The following is a 19,505-nucleotide window of genomic DNA, read 5'->3' on the forward strand; positions in this document are numbered from 1 at the left end:
GTATTATAAATGGGTTTTAAATTAATATTTGAATAATAGACATATTATTATAATTGATTTGGGGAAACTACAGCCCTTAATGCTAAATGCTGTTTGCCACTGTGTGTAATATTAAGGTCTTCATATTAGTACCTCACCTCTACCTACCTTAGGAGGGCGTGAAAAAAAATTCTTTAATTTGGTGTTGTTAAAACAAGGTTACCAAACAAGAAAAATAAATACATGTATTTTTCTAATCAAACAAGTAAGGTAACCCCTTCTTAATTTAAAAAAATATCAAAGGAAAAGCTCACAGTCAATAATTCTACCCTGGGAGAAAAGAGAGGCAGAGATTAATAAGAAATTCTGTTAGTACATGCCTGTGTATACAAGAGTAATTACCTCCCTTAATGAAACTGGACAAAATTATGTATTTCTGCACACAGTAGACAGAAAAAAAATATGTTTCGCTTATTCAACTAAATTTTCTAGGGCAGTAAATTAGTACATTCCTCAATAATGTCTGAGTAATATTTCACTATAATCTATTTTATCTTTTTCTTCCATAATATTTATTCTTGCATATTTCCCTGTATATTGTGTAAATGTGTATATCAGGTCTATTTGTATATTTTCCGATACAGAATCAGAGGAAAGAGTCACATTTCTAAGCACATCTAAAACAATTATCCAATCCTGTTATAAAGGGTGCCACCTTTTTGCCTTGTTAAGATGGCAAAAATACACTGTGTGTGTGAATTCTCCTTTTATGCTATTCTTACAGTTTCCTGCTTCTCAAATAGCTGTGGGATGAATCTGAATATAAAGCAAAAGAGAAGAACATAGTGCAGGACACTTTATTACCTGAATGTGTGTCCTAAGTTTGCTGTGCCAGTAAGGAATAAGAATGTCATTTCTGCATCAGGTCTTGCAGGACTCCCGCATCCCCTGGGGATGCAGAGGATCTAGCCAGGTTAGTATAAATAAATCAAGCTTTTTTAACTGTGTTGTGGTTTCAGGGTAAAAAAATCAACTGTAGTGTCTCTTTATTTCCATGGAATGTGTCCAGAGTTCAACACCAGGCAGTCACCTTCCTCTTCCAGCATCAGCTGGCTACCAGGAATGGTGCTGATTCATTACCTGCTGAGCACAAAGACAGGCTGTACAGAAACCAAGATACAGATCTGAAGCATGTCCCATAGAGCAATTACCATCCGTGGCAGGGAGATGTACTTTCTCTTCACTTCATGTTTGACCCTTGTTGATATTTCTCAGTCCAGCGTGAATTTAGTATCATGTTAATGAAATATGAGGAGCACAGCTGAGTTAAATCTGTTCCAATTCTTTGCACCAGCCACTCTCTTTTCAGCAGGATATTCGTAATCAATACAAACACAGAAAACAGGATGACAGCCACGATCACCTTTTGAGTCAAACATGCTCAGATTTTACTACCTTTCCAATCTGTTTCCTTCCTGCCCAAGGAAAAGAAGAAATAAAAAAAAATTGGAAATATTTTCCTATGTGTTGGTCTGCTTGAAAGAATTTTGTTTTCTGCAGTGCTCACAGAATATTTCAAAACCCTTTCCCCCCAGATAATGGACCTGAAAGCTGCTGAGCACTGACTGCTGTGCAGCAAAGCACATGTGCAGGTAAGTTTAAACATGCATCTAAGTGTTTTGAAGGATCAAGGATGGAGTTTATCAGCATTTTGCTGTACAAAGGATAACGAAGTACCAAGTCCAGTGAAGGAACATTGAAAATTCAGGTTTAGGACATTCACTCAAAAACAGTCAAAGGAATTGGATTTTGGTCAGGAGATTGTACAACACATTAAGATGCAGATGGTTGATCTATGCATGAAAAGCAGTCCAAGGTGTTTTCCCAGAGAACAGGAAGGGGTTTTTCTGAGAGCTAATGGCAAAGAAAACCACTCTTGAGGTTTGCACCTCTTTCTACAGCATTGCAGGTGTTCATGGCAGAGCACAGTACCAAAGCCTCAACCAACTCGGGTGAAACAGGAGCTGCAACTTACTGACATTTTTAAGAGCTACAGGTTTTCCATTGAGACCACCAGAAAGGGAAGCATGAGCTTTCCATCCTTCTTCATTAAAAGATTTAAGCACCTCAGAGCCCTTAAAAAAACCCACTCTATTCTCTTTCTCCTTTTTCAGTTCTCTTACTTTCAAACCCACCTGATGCTATCAATAAATAATTCTAATATGAGTACATACGAATGGCTGTCATCCACAATTTTGGCATTTTACACATTCCTTTCATGGATTTTTCGCTAACTCTTGCTAGAACAAGAGCTGAGACAGAAATAGATAATAAACTCTCTGACTGTAGAAATTTCCTGGCAAACCACTGCATATTCTGTAAATTCTTGTTGAACTGTAGGGATCAAAATTAATTCAGGAATACAAAATGGCTACTTACCTTATACTCCTGGAATTTATTCACTTGCTCCAAGAACCTGATTAGGAACCAAGGCTGTCATTTCAGGACACTGGAAGGATCAAATATATGGTGAAAATAATTAATTTTGAAGTGTGTGACCTGAAAAGAATTGCATGGTATATATACTCATATTTAACATTTAGTTTTACATTCATTTCTTCTACATGCTAATGCATACAAATTATGACTGACTTCTAAGGCTGTAAGTCAAAAGCAGACAACCTAATAAATTATTTTGGCACATATCCATCTGGTCTTCTAGGTGCCAACCTAAGTAGTAAAAATAATAATAATAATAATAATAATAATAATAATAATAATAATAATAAAATAATAAAAGCACTGAACTAAAAGGCAATCTCTAAAAATCATTGCATTTCACAGGCTTATAAGAATATGCTACCTAAGATAAGTTAAATATAAATGGAAGTCGCCAAAAAATTTCTACTGTAGCATGTAGAAAGAGCACATCATCAAAAAAAACCCAAACTGAATTAAAATAATCTATCCATGTGTTCATCAGTGAAGGAGTAAAAGGAACAGAAGATGAGATGTCTACATTTATTTGAAGTGGCATGCTTTATCCACGCTGGTGGTGGCAGGTATCCCTGCACAGGAAATTATAACAAAATCAGTGTGCATCTTTTTCATTTTGTCAGAACTTGTCTGTTAACCTAAAATACTAGCCAGGACAAACCAAAGGTAAAAATCTGCCTAAAGCAACAATTTTCTTTGAAGTGTGGAAAACCAGCAACAGCAGTTTTCCGTGTTCCTGGGTATAGCAATACAATTGTGTGAAATACCAGGAGAGCAGAGGACTTTCGTTCCACATAGATGATTTAAATATTGGCAGAATACAACTTGGCTGCTCTTTGTCATTTTTCCTGCAGGTTCACAGGCTTGTTCTTTCTGGAACCTGTGCACAGTCTGTTGTTACCCTCACACACAGCTGTTAAGGGAAATTACTCCCCTAACATAGTTTCTTGCTACTTTTGTTTTACTGAGTGCTGTGCAGTTCAGTGGCAGAACTCCAGTGGTCAAGATGTTACTGGAGCACAGTCAGAGTTCAGGTTGCAGAAGTTAATATTGGGCTAAATACCTGTCAATAATCGCTGCCCAACCCAAGAAACAGGAAGCGTGGAGATGTTGATATTCTGGCAAATACCCTTTCTGGTTTTCCTAAATAGAGACATTTAAATGGGTGCTAATATCACTTTCCTAGACAACTAGGATCTTGCTCATTCCAGGATGTCTTATCTGGTATGTTCTGATATATGAATACTAATATATAAATACAAGCATACTAGTATATGTCTCTAATATACTTGCACCATTAAACAGTCTTTTATGACATTTGATGAGGTCATATTTTCTGAAGATTCTTGCATTATTCTTAAAAGAGACTTCAAAAACTCTTTTAAATGTCTTCCATCAAAACGTGTTTGCTCAGGTCTGCATTTATCCAGTGTGGTCCAGCCATCATATGATTAAGAAGACTTCAAAATGCCTCACAGGAACAGTTTCATAGCCCTGAACTTTAAGCTTAACTACACCCATTTGGAAATGTGTTAAAAGAGTGTCCTTAAGACCTTAAATTAGCTTTTCAGCCTCGAAAGGGAGCCTACAAGAGAGCTGGAGAGGGCATGTAGTGTCAGAACAAGAGGTAATGGCTTAAACTGAAAAAGAGTAGATTTAGACTACATATTAGGAAGAAATTCTTTATTGTGAGAGTGGTGATGCACTGGAACAAGTTGTCCAGAGAAATTGTGAATGTCCCATCCCTGGAAGTGTTTAATCCAGTTTAGGTAGGGCTTTGAACAACCTGGTCTAGTGAAAGGTGTCCCTGCCTATGGTAGAAGGGTTGGAACTAGGTGATCTTTAAGGTCCCTTCCAACCCAGACTATTCTGTGGTTCTGTGATTCTGTGAATTTGGAGGCATACTCCATGATTAATGTTTGCAAAGGTGTTAGCAGCAGCTCTATAAGCTGAGCACTCAGAGGCACTATCAACAAAATAAGTAAGCACCAGAGAGCAAAGCCTGGTCTTTCCAGTCTAGCCTTTCCCACTGCTATTCTAGTATTTTAATTCATCATCAGGAGTCCATCATAATCTCTTCTCTTTCCTCTGAGAGTGGTTACCAAGAGGATGCTCCTTAATATAAACTGGAAATGAAGTATCTCTCACCTAAGAGTGTTTACTTTAGAGATAATATAATGATGAACAGTAAAACAAATGCAGTTTGAAATGCTGCAAGTACCCTTGGATAGCAGGAAAGCAGCTGATATTAATGATGCTCTTTGTACAGCACCGTTTCTTAGAGACTCAAATCCCTAATTGACTTCAAGAAAGTGTACCTTTACACAGATCAAGAGAAGAGTACTGTGGTACAGATTTATCCTTGCTTCCTGCATTGATCAACCAGCTTGTGATGATTTGGACCTCAAGCTGACTGAGAGTGAAAAAAAATTGTTATGAAATTGTATTTAAAATTCCTTTTCTTGATTTTCAACTGCTCATGCAGTTCTTTAAATAGGCAAAAATAAGCTCACCCAATTTTTTAAAATCTCGACTTAAATGTTTGAACACTGATGTTCTGATTTCACTTTCCTGGTCTGTGGTGTGAAATTACCACAGACATGTAGAAGCTCTGTTGTCTGAGAGGAAATGAAATGCATTAGGAAGAGCAAGAGGGATTTCTCTTAGACCTTAATTTCTTAGTCATCAGCATTAGCTTAGCTTGGTCTGATAATGGCTAAGAAGACCTTACTGTAGCTACAGTAAAAGAAATGTAGAAAAATTAAACACTCCTGTCTTATTTTATATCCACTATAGCTCGTGCATTCCCATATCAAAAGACTTAGCACTCTAGATCAGCATTTTGGAAGTGCTAAATGGAGTTCATTTGACTTCTTCGTTTCACATAGGTCTGATAGACCATTTTTTCTTGAAGGTCAACCACATAATTAGTAAACTCATTCCTGGTGACCAGGTATATTAATAAAGCCTTCTCTGAGGGACAGAACAGAGCTGCTGTTCCACTCAGTTTCAACTACCCATTGGTGGGAAGAGGCTCATTGGAGCTGTGAAAAGATGGCTTGGCCACAGAGCTGGTAGAGCCTCAAGCACTGCAGTGAAAATATTTTGGAAACACCAGACAAGCTACAACTTGCTTAAAAGCTTTTTAGGCAAACATCCTGAAACCCTCCATTCTCACTATGCTTATTGTGTCAACAGAAATGGCAAAACTGGCATCAAATCCTGGTGGGTCAGTGCTGCAGACCAGTGGCTGTGTTCCCTACTGGGAAGGCTGACCAGCTTCTCCATTACTGAGTGGGAGAGGAAGGGAACACTGTTCTTGGGAGACCTTAATGCTACACCTGAAAAGTGTGCGAGCATTTTTACTTTTCCTCCAAAGTTTGGGAAACTATGGCAACAACTGATGAAAAGCCAAAATAGTCAACTGGGTTTCAGTGAAGGTTGCAGTGACTGGTGGTGCTGTCAAATGGGTAGGGTTTCCAGGTGCACAGTGCTGGTCTTTTTGTTGGTAGTCTAGTCTTTTTGCTGGCCTCTATCCTGTGCTGTTGGGATTGTGAGAGCCTGGGCTAAGAATGGCTCTGTCTTAGGTCTTCTTGTCTGTATTTTCTGTAACAGAGACAATATATAACACATTTTCAAACAAAACCAGTCTGGAAGGATTTACAAATGATGCTTAGAGGATCTCATTAGCAGGTCAAAATTATACTGCAACTTGGAGCAGCAGCCTGAAAAGACATGATGCTATTCAACAGAAAGAGGTGATTATTCCCATCTAGGCAGAAGTTACCACTAGCATATAACAGGATAGCACTGAGTATAATTGGAGCATGGGGCCAGTTTTACATTGCAAGACAAAGGTAAGACACAATGAAACTGGTACAGCTGTTCCTGACCTGAGGCTGGAGGTGGGTCAGCTCTTTCAGACCAGATTTCCTTTGCTTCTGATGTCTTAGGATTTTAAGAATTTTTAGCTTTTTGTAGATTTTTAAGTAGCCATGTAGTAACCATAGATTTTTAGTATAGTTGTATTGTCTCTCACATTTTAGAATAGTAGTTAACACTTACCAAAAACTATTCCCCAATTCATATTGAATTTTCTAAATTCTTTAGGCTTGTTTAGGCTCCTATACATCTTCTTTAAGAACGTGTGCACCCCAGGCCAGGACAACAAGATACCATCATAGTCAAAGCAACCTTCAAACCAGAACCCTGGAGAGGCTCCAGAGACAGGATGTACTGTGAAAAAGAGGAAGATGAGGAAGAAAGGGGTCTTGGGACCTCTGACTCAACTTCTGGGGAGGCATGCCAGGGGGCAGATTTGGAGAGGATCTGGGGGCAGATAGTTCTTGGGTTGGACCATAAATTGTGGAACCCCTGGACACGAGCACATGCCTTTGTACTCCATGAGCCAGAAGGCCTTAATTAAAAGAGCTGCTCTATTTTATCTGTACTAAATTTGCCTGGTGAGTTTTTTCTCCTGATTTTAGGCAACACTTCCAATGTCAACTCTTAGCAACAAGAGAAAGTGTAACATGGAGAAGCCTGTTTGCATTTTCCCCCAAGGTGGCTAAAGGGGCCTATAAGCTGACACAGACACATGACTTTAGCTCTGGGCTGAATTCCAGCTTATTAGCTCTCTTGAAGACTAAATTTCTGACCAGGATACAGGCACAGTATCCCCACAGACATTACTGAGAACAGCATAAGCATACTCAAGGGCAAAAGATAGAATTGCTGCTTTAGTACTTCCTCTAGTTTTTGTTACCCATAAAATTGCAAAGAACATGTTCATTTTAGAAGAAGAAAGAATAAATGGAATAAAGGTAATTCAATGGCTAAAACATAAGTGCTCCTAATCCTATCTCTCTGTAACACCTGCTGCCAACAGCAGTAGGAGCTGGAGCTAGAATTTAAAGTTATATGAGTAATTTAAATCATTTATGTGCCAAAATTCATATTACTAAAATATATCCTTAGGGATGTTTCAAAGGCATAAACACTTGCAATTAATGCAAGAGAAAAAAAACAAATCAGGGGTTTGTGTTTTGGGTTTGGTATTTTTTCTTTTATAAAGACCTTTATAATTGTGGATAAATTGGATAATTTTGCCTGCAATGAAGGAATGCATCAGGCTGATTTTTTTTAGCCTTCACAAAATGATTTCTCATCAGACACTGAGTGAAAAAACTGTGAAATAACAAGCAAAAACTGGTATTGCTGAGTGAGAGGTGAATCTCACTTGGCATTTTATCTGACCCTCACAACAATATGTCTAAGTGATTCACATTCTTTACATTTATCCTCATAATGAACCTTTAAGATAAAAGACAATCTCTGTCTTATGGAAATGTACTACAGCATAGTTAAGACACCTCTCACATTTACTAGACAGGAGCCTGCTCTGGATTTACTCATTATATCATCCTAATAACTTGATAGTCTGGGTATACCCACCCTAATTAAAGCATTCCTTCTGCAAAGAATTACTCAGGCATCGCTGAAAGGCAGAATTGCATGGACAATCATATGACTAAGAAATAAACTGCTTTTTTACATCACTGAACTCTCATTGCTCTGCTATGCCTGTAAAAGGCAACACTTTGGCTTTGCAGACCAAAAATATCATGCGTTTTTCTCGCTAATGGCAACATCATGGGAAAGGGGAAAATCTGCCTTTATAACATCAACCTTTTGTTTGTCCTATGAGAACTGTGACCACCAAACACAGTTCAAACAACAGTGTTAGAATAGAGCATAGCATCTAGTCTATTATCAGAGGACAAATATTTTCATGTAAACTCTAGCTGTGTACAATCCCCTGCAAAGTCACCAGAACAGAATCGGTTACAAGCAGATTTTCTATTTTACAGTGACACCTGCAGTGTTGGGAGGAAAGTGCCACTAGCAAGAGCAGTGCTGTTCAGTTGTTTTGTATTAAGACACACACTGATTAGCTTTCAGGGCAGCCTGTGAAGAAGCATAACATGATGTAAGGCTTGGAAGACATTTTCCAAAGAGCGCAGGTCCATCACAAACTCATCTATAGGCTTGATTAAGAGTAAGGGTTGATTAGTTGGTGTTACTAAGGAAGCCAGGATTTTTACTCCCCACTCACTGTGGCAGGGGGGAATCACATCTCCTTTTGAAGCAGTGGTAGCTTCCAAGACTTATTTGGATTTCAGCTTTCAGATATTTAATTAGAGTCACAGAATCACATGATGGGTAAGGTTGGAAGAGACCATCTAGTTCAACCTCTCTGCTCAAGCAGTGTCCTCTGGAGCACAGCCTAACCAAATTCAGCCCTGACTTCTGATGTGCAGGTGCTGGCAGCTCTTGTTATAAAGCAAAACCAGGACTGAATTTGTTTCTGAGGTTTATTGCCAAGTCTGTGGCAAACTGTCCCTCTCCACAGACAGGTATGATTCAAAACATTTTTGTATATTTTCCCCCAGTTGTAACTGTGATATTCATATTGAAACTACTGAGCTACTGTGGGTAATCTCGTAAGATAAATGCAACTGCTGCTAAAAGAAATAGTTCATGCTGTATTCTCACTAATACTAGATTTGGTTATATTTTCCGATCTTTAACCATCAATGTGACCATTAACAGATAAGCAACTCTTAAAAAGATTCAGGTGTATGCAACAGTAGCCCGACTTCAGTAACTCACAGATATTTAAAGGTACAGACTGCTACTAGTAATGACCAGTTCCTCCAAGATAAGGGAATGTTTCTTGGAAGAAGATATGTAAACAAAATTTCTTGCATGTTCAAAAAAGGAGTGGGGCTTCCCAGAAGGAACTGATGACCACATTTCATACTTGTTAAGATGTATTCCTAAAGACTTTTGCTTACATATATATCTTAATGAACTTTCTGTGCAGAGAGGTAGAAATATGTGGATGTATATATTGGACTAGGAAAGAGGATTTTTTTTATCTCTAGTTTTGATATTCCTCTTGGAAGTGGAAGAATGAGACAAGGCTTGAAAGATAAAGACTGGAAGTGAGTAAACCTAAGATAGAACCTTATATAGCTACAAAACACTAAAGAAATAAACATATATTTGCAGAGATTTGCCTTCACTACTTCCATGTTCCTGTTTCTGATGGGAGGGCAATCCAAGGCACATGGATGTGTCTCAGGTGAAGCATGCTACAATTTATGGAAAACAAAAGTTCCACCCTCATCTCTGCAACTGCACTGATGCCTTGGGAAAATTGTAGATCTATGTGTGGGCATAGACACTTTTTGTTTCCTCTGGTCACCTCTGACTAAGGGATGTTTTCCTTTTACACTGCCTGTGCTGCACCTTTAAGGTCTTAATCCATCTCTGGAAAGTCCTGTTTGGTGTAGTGATCCAGTGCCCTGTATGCAGAGACGCTCATGACAGAGGAGCCTCACCGTTCCCAGCTGTCTGTAAAGGATCCACATGTCATGCTAGTTTTTCATCTGCCAAACAGACTGATTTACATGAGTACAAAGAGAGCATATGGTAAGAGAACAGCTACAAGGTAATCCTGTTAAAAGATGTACTCTTTCTGGGGAAAGCTGGATTGTTCCAGGTGAGAAACTAAGCCTGCTCTTGTTAGTGGGAGTAAGTTCTGGCCCATTTCTCTTTTGTTATTCCCCTACATGTTGTTTGTGTTCAGTCACAGTCTATAGGGGGAAGTGGGTTTGGAGCCGTGACTAAGTGATACTGGGGAGTATGTCTGTACAATTATATTCCAGCCATGTTATTTAAGTACCAGACCTGTGTTCAGGGGAAACATGGGTATGCCTCTACTAGAGGGCCACAATCCAGTATGTGATGACAACTGAAATAGAGAGATAACAATCCTAAAATCCTCTGGAGAGATCAGTACATCAAAACAGATGTTTCAGGCCACAACATGCAATTTACATTGTGCAGCTGCCCAAATTTCTCTCAAGGGACAGTCTTGTTCTTTAATCTTCATGTTGTTGCTGTAACTATTCCTTCCTACGATTTTCTTCTATAAGGCAAGTCACAAAGCAGTAGAGACTCTTTCATATAATCCAGTGGAGGTTTGACTGAGGGTCATAGATGGGGATTTGGGAAGCTTGGCCATGATTCCTGGCTTTACTGGTAAACTTTTCATTGCATTGGATAATGCCTTTTTCACTGCTGCTTGCCCCTCCTTTATCTCCATTGCCTGTTCAGCCTGAAAGCTCTAGAATTAAATGATGTCTTGCATGTTTGTACAACCCTCAGCATGCTGCAGCCCTTATCTCCATGTTGTGCAATTCTCTACTGACCATAGCGTTCATTGCTTGCCTGCAAGAACTTTCTGAGACCATTTTGGACAAATGCCTACTTCTACAAGGTGTTAAAGGGCCTGGTTTAATAGCACTTTGTAAGAATTTTCCCGGGTTTCTTACAGAAAAAATATAGCAATTCTTGTCTAAACTTCAATCAGCATTCAAAACTGTACTCTAAGTAGGGCAGCATCCACGTGTCCTGCAATTAGGTCTGTCTGATGATCCAGACCATACATTTTCTCTATGACTGAAAGAATGAATCCCTTAACCTTTTTACATTGACCAATCAGCCCAGAAATCCTTCCCACTTTGTGTCTCCAGTGCCATAACTTCCATAGGCTATCCCCTACATGACCATTGACATGTGTTGCCTTTGACTATTCTATTTTGCATTATTATTATTATCATCATCATTATTATTACTGTCTTTATAATATTCCACATTTACCCAGATACTTTTACACATTTTAAATTCTTATTCTGTTATATACAGTCCCTCCATTCCACATATTGTTCTTTCACAGAACATAAGGTAATTTTGATAAATATATATCAAAATGTATATATGTATTTGTTATCCTTATCTACTAATTTGACTTTCAAGTCAGTGGTGCCATTTCTTACCAGGCATTGACTGAACCTGCTTTTCTAGTCTACTCTAGTGAATAAGCACAACTGTCTTTGGCTTGGGGAAGGTAGGAATAGCTACAGTCGGAGGATCTGTATCACCTTTTTCAGGTATGAATTCAGCTGAATGTGTATAAACCATCAACCCTTTCATTCTGAAATGATAGTGTTTGGACTACTTGCCTAATCTAGTCCTTTATAACTTAAAGCATGCTCTGTTTTATTCTGTATATCTCAGATACTACAGAATTAGAATAAAATGTAAAACCTTTGCAAGTGCTTAAGCAGTGTGTAACTTATTCCCTGGAACAATTATTTCTGTGGAGGCTGAGGTGTGTAACCAGGCAGTTTGAGAGGACAAGGGAAAAGGGGCAAAACAAATCATTCATTCTGAGTACATTGTGGAAGTCCAAGAAGGAAAGAAAATGCAGTGAAAGCTCATTTCACCCCTGCATGCTGTATGTTCCTACATGCTCAAGACATGGATAAAAAGACAGATGGGAAGTGACTGACTTCTAAGAGTTGTTCAGCAAGCTAATGACAGTCAGAAACAGACCTTGGCCCAGTGCCCAGGAAACACAGGCGCAGCAGGGCTGTCTGCACCTCAAGAGCAAGCCTGTGAGACCCTGACCTTAGCTGCAGGAGAAAGTAAATTCCTTCTGATTCCGAAAGATCATCTTTTTTGAAAGTGTGACATGGAAGACCTCTCTAGATTTGCTGTGAACTTGGTAATCAAAACAGAGAAGCAGATAGTGCATCAGTGTGTCATTGGTGCAGTGACACGTAGACTAAAAATTCAAGATCATCAACAGTGAAGCAAAGGTAAAGCTGTTTCTTTGTTCCATAAATATCAAACAAGATATAACCTCTGAAGAGTTTTTCCAGTCTGGTCTAACGGAAGGCGGCCCTGCCCATGGCAGGAGGTTTGGAGCTAGATGATCTTTAAGGTCTCTTCCAAACAAAACCATTCTATGGTTCTATGATTCCATAATCTTTCATTTCAGAATTACTTTTTTTCCAAAACACAGACAATTCAGGTCCAGCCACGTATTTGTTTCTATAACAGGAATGCCTGCAATTTATCAAATAAAGATGCTATCAGTGATCTTCAGTTGGTGCAGATCAGTACAACTCCATTGAAGTTCTGGGAGTTCACGTCAGGAAAGAAAGGGCGCTGCTTATTTGGGCTTGTCCCATAGCTACAACAGAGCTGAGATTTCTAAATTGTTGCACCACAGGAGACCAGACAACTTCTTCAAGCTACTACTGTTAGTTTTTCTTGTGAAATCTAAACCTGCTTAATAATATTCCCCTTGATATTTAACTTCTGGAGACACCATGTCTGAGGTCACCAGCTGAAGAGCCAAGTGTGAGGACAATTTTTCTTTGTTACCTTGGGACTTCTGTTTTTAGCATTTCAGCCTCTAACAACAAAGTAAATATTTTCAATACCAGTAGTCATGAAGGTTTAAAACTTTCAGTAAAGCCCACTTAAACTTCCAGTAAATACCATTTCAAGTGAGAGATGATGTTTTAAATTCTTTCTTATTTTGTTTGCACCAACTGTCCCTAGCTCGCCACCAGCTAGAGCTTGGTAAAGCTTGCAGCTGGTATCCTTTGAAAACTTCTCAGAAGGCAGAGTAAAGCTTCCCAAGGGGTCCCCCGAACACATGCTAATTTAAAAGCACATAATGATACATTGTTAACAGATTATTTCCTGTAGCAATAACACTTTTCTCTCTCTTTTTTTGGTTTGTTTGGGGGTTTCTTTGGTTTTGTTTCCAAACAGTGCGACATGATGGCTGACAACAAGCATCATGCTCTGACAGTCACTTAATAGCAGTCACCTCCTACCAGAAGACACCGAGCAGCAGATATCAATAGTGGAGAAAAGTCAAAAAGAAAGTAGACTGTAGAAGCAACATATGATCATTTAAAACTGGTGAGAACCTGGGAAATTCCTTTATTTTTTCCCAGAGGAAAAAGGACAGGCTTAGTTTTTTCTATTAATTTATGGCTCACCTCTCTGATGATCAGAATCACATAGGGATTAGGATGCATAAAGGAATTTCGGAGGCTGAGAGCACAGGGTTACTCAGGTAATGCAAAGGAAAGCCATAAGTAACCCATCAGCTCTGGATGGTTATCAGTCAGAGGAGACAGATATGTAACAGGACAAGTGTATTGGGCAGGATAGAGATGAGGATGTCAGGCTGAGCTGGCCAGTTCACGGGGTAATTGAAGCCTGAGGTGTTGTTGAGCAGGAAAGGAATGAAGGCAATATTTTGCATCAACATTTTTAAAGATTAAATAACCATTTTTAGTCAATAGCAACATTCACCCACCAGATACCCTGTGCCTCTGTTTGTAGGCCACTTCTCCCATTTCATGGTAATTAGAATTAGTGTGCTCTGTAATTACCTCACAACAAAAGCCATGAAGTCCATCTCTGCCTGTAAGTCACTGGTAGCTGAATATTACAGCAGTCTTCTTTGTGATGTTGTATATGACGAAGTAAAAAAAAAAAAAAGGTTAAGCCCTTGTTTCATGTAGAAACAGGTATCTATGTCAGCAGCAGCCCGGTATTTTGGTACAGGTGTGCCCTTGTTACTGTGAATCACACTTGCATGTAAACTGAAGCAGTAAAGAAAACCATGGTCATCACACTAAAACGGTTAAGGCAGCACATTTTAAAGACATTTAGTATAACTCCAGCAAATGTACTGTGTTGGAACAGGAACACCAGACACAGGGACTGCCAGAAGTGTTTTTGGCCCAGGAGCGGGTTCGCTGCTTGGCTTCACCAGCAGTGACCCTGAGCCAGGAGCTATTTGGAGAGACACGGGAAAATGCCTCTCAAATTCCTCTAGATGGCACAGCACCTTGACAAATCTGGGAACGAAGGTGCTTGGCAGACAGCAGGAGCCAGACAGCCTCCACTTGTCTCCTGAGAATGGCTTTTCCTGCTGAATTGTGGCTAATTGTTCTAATTCCACTGTTAGAATGGAGCTCTTTCTTAAAGCAAGATAGGCTTTTGTGCCCAAAGTCTTGCCTTCCCCATCAGCCTCCCAGGGCACCTGGGCTTTGTCAGCTCTGGGCACCCATGCAGGGATGGAGCACATGGCACTGGAGGTTATGCATTATGTAAGATCTGGAAAAGATAGATGGAAATTTTGAGCGGCGTCTCATTCTTCTTACTCTGCATCATGCTATGCTCAGGATTTAGCAATGAGCTGCTGTTCAACTGAATCCCTTGCTTTCTAATAAAGGAAATTTTTTCCATGAGAAAACACTTTTCATGAAGCCACTAAGTGGCATTGCTGGCCTGTAACAGTAGATCTGAGAGAGATACACAGAATGGTTTCTACAGAGATACAAACCATGTTGCTCCTTGAGTTACTAGAGGAAAGCAGTCTGACCAAGCACATCCAGCTTTCAGTAACATGACCTCTCCCGTGCCAAATTCACTTGCAATAGTTTACTCATCTGTCGAGTCCCATTTCTTTCTTCTGAAGCTTCTGTCTCATTTTTAGGAGTGGATCGTGAATTGCTTTAACTCTCACATTGTGAGGACAGAAGAGCTGTGTCTTTTTAACCCCAGCTGAGGATGGATCCTGACACCAGAATTTCTTGGATTTATTAGTAGCCTTGACTGGCACATCTGCTGCTCAATCCCAGTAAACAAGCAACTTTTATCTCCTAGAAAAGTCAGACTGTTAAGCAGTCTGTTAAGACTAATTAAGCAGCTAGCAATTATATATTTACCCCCAGAAAACTCCCCACCAGGCTCTCTGCCTTCCCAAATATTCTGTTTGCATTTAAAAATACAGTAACATGGGGGCAGGATCTAGTCCATACAGAACTAAATTATGCCCACACTGATACAGAGCACAGGGGATTTACAGAAGGCTTGAGATATACACCAAAGGGGAAAGCACATTTCCCTTGACCACACAGCACTCATCAAAAACTAACGAATATACAAATGACTTTTGACATGCACAGGAAGTTGTAGGACCAGATTGCACTATCCATACTCAAGCAGTATTCCCCTCTCAAAGTCATCTTGGCCACTTTGTTGGTCCGGGAACGTGCATAAATACAAATGAGCAAAGTGTTCTTCACCAAGGCCACTGCTGTTCTTTAACATGCAAAATGCTATAGATCATTTCTAGAACACCTTGCTTGAAGCATATAGGGGATCTTAATGCAAGGTATTTTTAGATGTAATATTTCTCAAGGCACAGTAACTCTGGAATCAAAACCAAGCAGAGGTTGTTAATTCGTGATTGCGCTGGCTTCCTTGTGAGTGGCAGCTTGTTAAGGTAGAGAGACTTTATGTATGAGCTGAAGTGTGAACCAAGATCATCATGCTGATTGTTTCTAGCTTACACTGTTTGCTTATTTTGCACTAGATGCGCTGCTATAGTAGCACAAAGAAAATAAAGAAATACATGGTAGGCAGGAGGACAGTGACTAACCAAAGAGTCTGTCTACTTTGAGTGGTTGTAGTGTTTGAAGACCCTCAAGTTTTATTGCACATAGTTCTCCCTCTGGATCAAAATCATATTACCATTTGTGTTTACAGCTTGTAAGCTAAAGCAGAGTCATGTATTTTCCTGTATGGTCTGTTGCTATCTGGTTGTAGAGAGCTCCATCTGCTGCAGCTTTTTTCCTTACACCACATAATGATGGTGTATTAATAATCAGAAAGCAGCTATGATCTGTCATTCCAGGCACCACCTGTTTTCAATCATATATAGGGAGATTTTGTTTAAAATAAGTAATTTAAATACTCATCTTTGTGCTCTGCACCCACCAAAGTCCCTTCTCTTTGACCTTCTTTCTCAAGGTGTCTAAAAAAGAAGGAAGATCTTCTAGTACTTAAAGGGGGCTTATTAAAAAGAGGGAGAGTGACTTTTTTCGTGGGCAGATAGTGCCAGGACAAGGCAGAACAATTTTAAACTTGATGAGGAGAGATTTAGATTAGGTGTTAGGGGGAAATTCATAACTGTGAGGGTGGTGAGACTCTGGAGCAGGTTGCCCAGAGAAGTCGTGAATGCCCCAACCCTGGAAGTGTTCAAGGCCTGGTTGGATGGGGCTTTGAGCAACCTGGTCTAGTGGAACACATCCCTGCCCATGGCAGCAGGGTTGGAACTAGATGATCTTTAATTTCCCTTCCAAACCAACCGTTCTCTGATTCTATGATTTCTGCATCAAGATTTTCAGCAAAACTGCACCAGCCTTATTAGCAGCAGAGAGGTTTTTGAGGAAAAGCGTATGTGTTTGCAAAGTTTTACTATGTCATCCTCCTATTGTGTATGCTCCTGCTCTCTGTACAGTATCCCCAGAAATTCTGAGAAGTGAGGAACATCGTGACTTCACTGGCATGATTTGTTTTGCATCCAGAATTGCCCAGGCTGCATGTACGAAGTTGGTCCTATGGCTTAGGAGAGTTCAGCCTGCTGCCTCTCTGGGTTATTAGAGGGACTCGGGGATTTAAAAACAACACTACTGTCAGAAAGCTTTGCACCTGTTATTGCCGTAAGTAACAGCTCATGTCACCCAGGCAGGCCAGCAAACACTGCAGCAGCCATGTCATGGACTGAATCAGCCCATGTCAGGCTCTGGTGAGCAAACAGATGGTTTTCAAGCCTCATTTATCCCTACTTGCTAGTCTTCCACTACACACAGCTCAGAGAGATCATACAGCTGGCACTCAGTGGTTTTATTCAGAAAGGAGCTAAGCACAGCGACACAGCACTGTGTCTTCCCTCTGCCTCCATTCTGAAGGCAGTGGGCATCAAGAGAGCTCTGTACCTGTCAGGGTTAAGTCATTAATGCCATTTACCTGGAAGGGCTAAGTCACTAATGCTTGTAAAAACAGTGGAAAGGAAAACAAGGTGGACATATTCATGCTGCTCTGGCGTAACTTTAACTAGAAAGAAAGTGATGCTAAACTGTTGAAAATGTTACTAGCAAAGCAGTTGAGAAGGGGGGTGTCTATTTTGTGTATCACCTCATTCTTGCCCGGTCTTTAGCAGTACCATAATAAAATGGATGAATAATTAAAACTATGTCCCAATACACATTTATAATTTAAATCCTATGCTAATCCTAGCAGTACACTCTCTTGTACCTGAGAGGAAAGGGCGGGAATAAAAACCAGACCTGGCTCCAAGCTAAACAAGTGTCTCCTCTGGAAAGGTAATTAACAGCTGGTCTCCATGGAGCCTTTATCACAAAATCAATAGAAGTCAGTTCTGATTTGCCTTGTTCTTCTTTACTTTGTGCTGCTTTCACTGTTTATAAAAATGTTTGTAGGTTTGGCTGTTGGACTCTCATTGGAAAAATGAGGCTAAGAGGGTTGTGTCAACTGAGGTGCACGAAATCATGTAAGTTTGCTTTGTTCAGAGAGGTTTTGACAAATCTTAATTTCAGGATTTCACTCTACCTGCACTTTCCTGAGCTTCCTATGGCAAGCTGGCATTTTTATCTTCGTGTGCTATTACAGAAGCCATATCAGAATTCTGACTTTCTGTTGATTTTATACTCAGCAATATGACTCGGGACTTTTTTTAAGACTACTGTGACAGCAGCTGTCCTAAACACAAGAAAATTTAGGAATAAAACCAGTGTTAAAGTGGAAGATGGAGCTGTTTCTATAGTTGTGCACACAGATGAGGCTCCCTCTAGGATCATCTGGAAAGGCTTTAGAAACCTGGAGTGAATTCAAAGAATCACAAATAATTAATCACATAGCTAAATATACACATTTTATCAAAATGGGAGAGAGGAGATGGACATTTATTGAAATGGGGATATCCTTGCAAGAGAGGAATTGCACAAGAAAGTTAACAGACTCTCAGTCAAATGAGTGTTCAACCCAGATCAGACGGTCTTCTAGAAGTCTTATCACGGAAAACATAAAACCTGTTTGGCCTCATGCAGAAATCTCTGGATAACGCTCTACCCAGTGTCACGAAGCACATTAGACTAGGTGAATACAGTGTTTTATTCTAACCTTAAATCACATGAGCATGTGATTTTCCAGCTGCCTGGTATGGTCAGCATGGCTCACAGCTCTCTTTTTATGTATCTTCAGACAAAATAGGACTCTGTCTCAGAGAGCTTGCACTAAGTCCACAAAGGACTCAGAAATTGTCTGACTCCCCATGCCTTTCCAGATCAGCTAATGATCTAGATCTTGTTCCCTTTCTCGCTACCCTTTTTTTGGTTTTTCTCATTTTCCCTGACCTTCAGAGCTGTAATAAGAAGTAACCTGAAAGTGGAATATGTTCCCTTATCTGTTGGCTCTATCCCAAGATACAGCAGAGCTGCCTGGGAACACAGGCTTTATGTGGTACCAGGGTGTTAAATATTTATTATATAATGTGTAACCTACATACCTTCTTTCCTTCGCATCCCCCTTTCCACCCTTTTTCACCCCTAATAAACTTGCTTGGCTACAAACAGGAAATCGTAACTTAAAGCAAGCTCTGCTGCTCTTCGTGTAATTGGCAGGGAACAAACTGTTGTCAATAACAAACCAGAAGGATATCAGGAGGACTTTTTTTTTCACATAAGCAGTGTACAGTGCACAGGACTTTTTTCCTATGGATTCTGTATCAGTTTTTCCCCTTACCATTTACAATAAAATGAGGAAATGAGATTAAAATTTCAATACTGAAAGCACACTGGCCATTTAAGTTATACTTTGTTTAGTAGTGCTTCATGTTTACTTTGCCGATATAACCTTTCCAGATATTATCCCCTTCTGGTACGATAAATAAATATTATCTTTAAAATAGAAGCTTTACATCACTGCATACGTAATAGGTGTGAAAACATGGACACTTTGTAATCACTATATAGCCATTTGCAGGTATTGAGCTGCCTGTCAAGTCGTGAGCTTTCATACGTGCAGAAAGATAAAGAGTGAGATGAAGAATGACAACTTGTTGACCCAAATGCTCTCTGTGAAAGCACCATCTGCATGGACGGCGAGGAATGGAAGTTCTCTAAAAGAAATGTTGGATTTCTCTTTGAAGTTCACATACTTTTTGATCTTCTTTCTGCTATCAAAATAAAAAAAAATTTAAAAAAACCAATTCCAGAAAC

The 19,505-nt window shown here is 39.7% G+C and overlaps 1 long non-coding RNA gene across 1 annotated transcript; it reads left to right on the plus strand.

Annotated features, from left to right (window-relative positions):
* Window positions 1-9,911: 9,911 nt before the first annotated feature.
* LOC116786111 lies at window positions 9,912-17,741 on the plus strand. The gene is made up of 3 exons (XR_004356826.1): window positions 9,912-9,972; window positions 13,174-13,289; window positions 17,709-17,741. It is a non-coding gene; the product is annotated as an uncharacterized LOC116786111 (long non-coding RNA).
* Window positions 17,742-19,505: the final 1,764 nt, after the last annotated feature.

Source organism: Chiroxiphia lanceolata, chromosome 4, assembly GCF_009829145.1.
Source record: "Chiroxiphia lanceolata isolate bChiLan1 chromosome 4, bChiLan1.pri, whole genome shotgun sequence".
Classification (NCBI taxonomy): Eukaryota; Metazoa; Chordata; class Aves; order Passeriformes; family Pipridae; genus Chiroxiphia; species Chiroxiphia lanceolata.